The sequence below is a fragment of the Pelodiscus sinensis genome, chromosome 5 (assembly GCF_052426305.1).
Source record: "Pelodiscus sinensis isolate ZL-2025 chromosome 5, ASM5242630v1, whole genome shotgun sequence".
In the NCBI taxonomy this organism is placed as follows: domain Eukaryota; kingdom Metazoa; phylum Chordata; order Testudines; family Trionychidae; genus Pelodiscus; species Pelodiscus sinensis.
In genome coordinates, this window is record NC_143056.1 from 131,796,266 (window position 1) to 131,802,500 (window position 6,235).

A 6,235-nucleotide genomic window follows, 5' to 3' on the forward strand; every position below is an offset into this window, starting at 1 on the left:
GATCCTGGGCCCCAACTAGTGCTGCCACATTGAAATGTCGCAAGGAGCCTGATGCCAGGTTCCCCGCAGCTTTCCAAGTGGCAGCACAGCACGGAGCCAATGGGAGCTGTGATGCCCGTACCTGCAGAGGTGCAAGTAAATGGGGGGAGGTTCTAAGGTTCGCCAAGGAAGAGAATCTCCGCCACTTGTACAGGTAAGATTTTCTCGTTGAGACTCTGCGACTACTTATTAGGATCTGTCTGACCTGATCTGTGAATGTTGCTTCTATTGAGGAGAGCCAGTGAGGAGCCAAGCTCGGAGACAGAGAATGTGGGGAGATGGGTAACGGACGAACCCCTGTGGCTGATCAGGAGATGAGGGACTATCAGAAGCTACAATGGAGGCCTTAGGGTATGTCTAGACTACATGGCCCTGTCGATATGTAAACTAGCTTACTTGACATAGTCAATGAAGCGGTGATTTAAATAATCCCCGCTTCATTAAAATAAAAATGGCTGCTGCGCTGAGCTGATAATCAGCTGATCCAGCACAGCGCGGGAAGCCTGGAGGGCAGTCTCTGTGATCAGGATGCCCCCATCTATGCTGGACGTGTGTGCTGCTCTATCCTCCTCCTATAATTAATCAATAAAATGTCTCATTTTATCAAAATGGTTACACGTGTACTTTGCAAACAGAACTGAGTAATTTGCAGTTCTAATCAGGAGGGATGCCAAAGAGTATGACTTTCTTCCGACGAGGTCTAGTCTTTTCCAATTTTTATTGTATGGAGTTGATCAAAATTGTGTGTGCATCCCTCTGTTCTTTGCTGCATCAACTATGCAGGAGTTTGGGGGAGGTGTGAAAACGGAAATTTGGCTCCCTTTGCTGGTTCGTAATATTTTTTGTCTGCCCTCTTAAATATGAGAGGAATAGAAGCCGGTGTCTGCTGGAGTCACTTGGTAGGATCCAGGAGAGCATCACTAACTGGCAATGCTATTGTACTGGGAGGAGAGGCCTGAAAATCTGTTAACTTGTGTTGTATATCTGGGACCTCAACCAGTGAGGTGTCCAATGAGCCCACAACCCTCTTGTGCAGGGCCTGGAATGACCTGAACTCAACGCCCATGGTAGGCGGGGGTGGCATAATAGACCGCCAGGTGAAGAGGATGAGATGTGTGAAGGAGACATTGTCTCTTCATCCTGGGTTTCATCAAGGTCCTCAGTCTCCTCCTGTGTGACCTCAGGAGGCAAAGGAAGTTGTGAAGCCACTTGTTGTGGTTGTGGCCTGATGGGTGGAGGTTATTGAGTTTTGGCCGTGCCCCATGGATCCCATCCTTGCCATGGCTACAGGAGGGGAACGGGGGAAGCCACCGGAAAGGTTGCCACAGGTGAGTCTGGGCAACCTGTGACTCGGTCTGCACGACCAGCTTCGGTGCAAAATGGCATGTCCTGCTTATCCTCACTAGCACTGGAAAAGGGCTGTACTAAGCTAGCCGGAGTGACTAGTTTTGTCGGACCCCTTCATGACGGTGTTGCATCAGTACTGAAGAGAGCTGTCCCTGGTGCTGATGATACCGCCGGGTCTTCCTGCATTGTCAGTGGTCTTAACTTTCTCGGTACCTGCACGTCCTCTGAAGCTGAAACCCAAGATGAAGATGGCTTACGCTGTGGGGATGTTCTCTTCATGGGCCTATCGGCTGGAGGTGAAGAGTGCTTCTTCTTTGCAGTCTTTTTGGAGGGTTCATCGCTCGGTGCTGTGCCCTGGTCTGACACTGCCATTGGAGAGGTATGGGGCAGTGATGTGGTGGATGGTGGTTCTGACGTTGGCCTCTCAGTCTTCTCCATAGACAGGAGCTTGAGCTGGAGATGTCTCGCCTTAAGTGACCTGGCAGAGAGCTTTTCATGGTGGTGACATGATTTGGGCAAGTGCTCCTTGCCCAGGCATCTAATGCACTGGACATACCTGTAAGAATGGCGATACTGCATCAGACCAAAGGTCCATCTAGTCCAGTATCCTGTGTGCCGACAGTGACCAATACCAGATGCCCCAGAGGGACATGCATGAGAGGGATAAATACAAGGCATCTTGCAGAGGGACCCCAGGTTTTTTCATTTTGTCAACATGGGAGCATCGATCCGGATTGGCAGAAGCCCAGCTCCACCCCTCCCCCATCTAGCTCAGCTGGCCAGTGCAGTTAGGGGAGCAACTATTGGTAACAACAATATGGAGTGTGCATGTGTGTGTGTGTGTGTGTGTGTGTGTGTGTGTGTGAGTGCATGAGTGTAATGTGTCATATGCATATGATAAATATTGATTGATTTATGTATGTTCAGTAAATGCGGCGTGATGCCTTATCCCCCTGAAAAGATCCCGGGTGCTTCTTTTAAGCACAACGCAGCCAGGGGAGAGATGGCCAGGCTTGGCCACATGCAGATTGGGCCTGACTCCTCCCGGCAAGCCAGGGGAAAACCTGGCCCCAGCCCCTCTGGGAGAGCCTGGAGGAGAGCCAGGCCACAGCTACCCCCTCAGTGCTGGGGGGAGGGAGGCAAAAAGGCCCTGGGAAGGGGCCCAGAGGCTGGGAGAGGGCGGGGGAAGGTTAGCCTCAGAGCTGGGCCCTCCCTGTTGACAGGGCACAAAGGGAAGAGCTGAGCCAGAGAGGGAAAGAACCACTGGGGTTTGAGCTGGACCCAGTGTGTGCCGCTGCCTGGCTGCGGGGTTAGAATTAGGCTGCAGTGGGGGTGGGAAGGAGAAGAAGGGCTGGGCTGGCTGAGGTAGGGAGAACGGGTCCTGTCTGGGGGGGACCCTGGCTGGTGGACTGAGGTGGGGAAAGGGAGAAGGGGCCCGGCGTGGCATGGCCCTCCCTGATGGCCGGCGCGGGGAGAGCCAGGATTGCCTCTCCCCGACCCTGTGACAGGGGGAGGGGTTGGTGCGTGCAGCAAGCAGGGGGCTCTGTCCCCTAGTGATTTTTAAAAGTCTAAAATTAACTTTATTTCTTAAGCATATTAACTAGTGAGCAATGGGGCACCTGCCCCACACTGACCTGAAAGCTGTTAAAGCAACCCTAGGGAGGCTGACCAACAGGCAGCCAATTTAAGAGGACCCTAGGGAAGCTGTGCAGGAGACAGCCAATTGGAGAGGGCTACGAAGAGAAGCCAACCAACCAGGGCCAGGCAAGCCAATATAAAAAGAGTCACAGGGCAGAGTAGGCCCGTCACTCCCTAGATCTAGAGGAGGGAGGAGGACTGGCTGTCTGACAGCTAGTACTGGGGACAGAGCAGTTCTAGGCAGGATCAGGGGAGTGAGAGCAAGTTCCCAGCTGACCACTGGCAGGCTGGGGCCCTCGAACAAGGGCAGAGAAGGTGGTGGGGTTGTGTGGAAAATGACCTTGGGAACTAGACTGCAAGATTGGAGGGTACGTCACACATGGCTGTCACGTACAGGGTCCTTTGGTCAGTATCTGTTATAGTGGGCAGGCCTGGATTCACCATCATCACCACCTTTTGCCTCCACTTACCACTGAAGATGTGGCTGGACTGTGGACTACAGTCCTCATGGAAGGGAGGAGAGCAGGATGTGACGCAGTCAGAGGGCTGTGTCCCAAAGAGAGTGTGGTGTTAATTGAGATAACACACTTCCTGGAGCAGAAGTGACCAGGGGTGAGGCACCATCCAGATGAGGACGCACCAGTGAATTAAGCTAATTCTCAGGACAAGCAGTAGGAGGTGCCAGAGTGGTGAGTGAGGCCTGTCAACCACAACAGCAGTGACTCCCCATTTAATAATTTTCAACATCTGCTTATAGTCAGATCCTGAAATCCCACCTCCCCCCTTTACCAAGTACAGGATGACCCATTCTCTACTCAGATATCTGTTGTATGCATACGCCTTATAATGAATAAATGACTTTGAAGGCATCTGATAATGCTTAAGTGCAACAGTTAATGTCATCAATACATCTCCATCTTCTCTGATTAGCCAAAGGTTTTTTTTTTTTTTAACTTTTTGGTCTCTTTTTACCACCGTATCTATCCAAAGGGAAGCTTATGGCATAACTCATTTTCTTTCACTTTTATGTGGAGATTTGCAAAAATTGAGAATACAACATAGCCCGTGTCACCTACAAAGCAACGGACTGGCTGAAAATACAAATCCGCAAATGGCAATTTCAGGAAATTACTGTATTAATAGCAAATTATTAATAGCTGGGGAAATTACTGTATTAATAGCAAAGGTAATACACTAGGACAGAAGCTACAGAGTGCTCCAAAATCTTTAAAGATATTTTAGTACATGGCAAGTTCACTCTTCTTGCATTTCAAGAAAAAGTAATCACACCAATGCACTAGGATGGTCTCCTCTTTATGCCTTTTGGATTTCATATAATTTGTCTCCATAAAGAGAATTCTCCCCTCCCCCGCTACCCAATAATCCATCACTACTTGTTACACAGCATTGTGGAAGTTCATTGATGACATTACATTTCTTGGTGACATTTTATTTTCCTTGTGGTCAAAACCAAATGTAAAAACCAAAATATCACCTTTCAACCACTGTATGGCTTTGAAGCAACATTCCCAGACCAAGTCTCAGACTATTACAAGGAAAGTGTCTTTAAGAAACATCAGCTTTCAGTGCATATTTTATACTGTGATGTATTTGTGAATTGAACAAACTCCTTCTCCATTTGTTTACAAAGCCACCAAATTCTGAGGAACAAGAAAGAGTGCAGTATCTAGTTGAAACCTAGAAATGATGCTGACGTGGAACTGGCTAAATTAGTAATATTTCTAAAGCACAAGAAAAACAACAACTGCGGTTTGCCAGACTAAAACTTGTTAACATGGGTAAGTAGCATTTGAGGTTGGGGATGATGTCGTGTTACTGAATGCAAGAAGGAAAACAAGACAGTAACGGCTGCTGCAACCTCCCTACCATGGCCCACATGAAGTTACCACTAGTGTGTGTAAAAGAGTTGAATTGAAAACCACCTCAGGCTCTATGTACAGTATCTCCCACTTAAAACTGTTTAAACAATCAGTGCTGGAAACAGATCACAGGAAAACATGAAACATGGAAAGTGCTGCTGGTGACAATGAGAAATCCCCTGAGAAGAGATTGAAGAAATGGGAGTCAGCTTTTCTCACAAGCTTCACAACAGCAAAGTAATAAAGATGGAGGTCGCATACACAGCAGAAGGAGCTTGTAGTGGCAGAAGTTGCAAGCCGTGATCCAAGTGATGCTGATGACATGCTTAGAGAGAGGATGGGGAAGACACAGAATGATTTCCCACATTTATTCCTTACCACATCATTTGCTGTTAAACAATTTGTTAATAAACTTCTATGTGGGAAGCATGTTGAATGTTTCCATGTAAGAATGGTGGCATTCATGATGGTCAAAGAGAGGAAAAAGTAATTGTGTTTCAGGGCAAGTTGGGGTGGCTGAGAGGCACTGGCGGAGAAGAAATGTTTATGTAATGTTACTTCAGTGTTTGGTTGTGATTTCAACTCCACATTACCTGAAATTATTATTCCTGAGAGGAGATTATTCCCCTTTATTCGGCTCTGGTGATGCCACATCTGGAGTATTGTGTCCAGTTCTGGGCCCTCCACTATAGAAAGAATATTGACACATTGGAGAGGGACCAGCAGAGGGCAACCAAAATGATTAGGGGGCTGGAGCACATGACCTGTGAGGAAAGACTGAGGGATTTGGGTTTGTTTAGACTGCAGAAGAGAAGAGTGAGGGGGGATTTGAGAGCAGCCTTCAACTTCCTGAAGGGAGGTTCCAAAGAGGATGGAGAGAGGCTGTTCTCAGTAGTGACAGATGGCAGAACAAGGAGCAATGGTCTCAAGTTACAGTGGGGGAGGTCTAGGCTGGAAATTAGGAAAAACTATTTCACTAGAAGGGTGGTGAAGCACTGGGATGGGTTCCCTAGGGAGGGGGTGGAGTCTCCATCCCTAGAGGTGTTTAAGTCTCGGCTTCACAAAGCCCTGGCCGGGTTGATTTAGTTGGGATTGGTCCTGCCTAGGGCAGGGGGCTGGACTTGATGACCTTCTGACGTCTCTTCCAGCTCTAGGATTCCATGATTCTATGAAACTGAAATGAGGAAATCAAAGACTGATACCAAATTGGTAGAAAATAGACCTAATAACTTTAGTATGCAACATAAATTTGGTTAAGCAATTAAGGGATCATCCAGAGTTGCAGAAACAATGGCAAAAGCCTCAGGAGAATGCACGGGGTTTTGATTTCT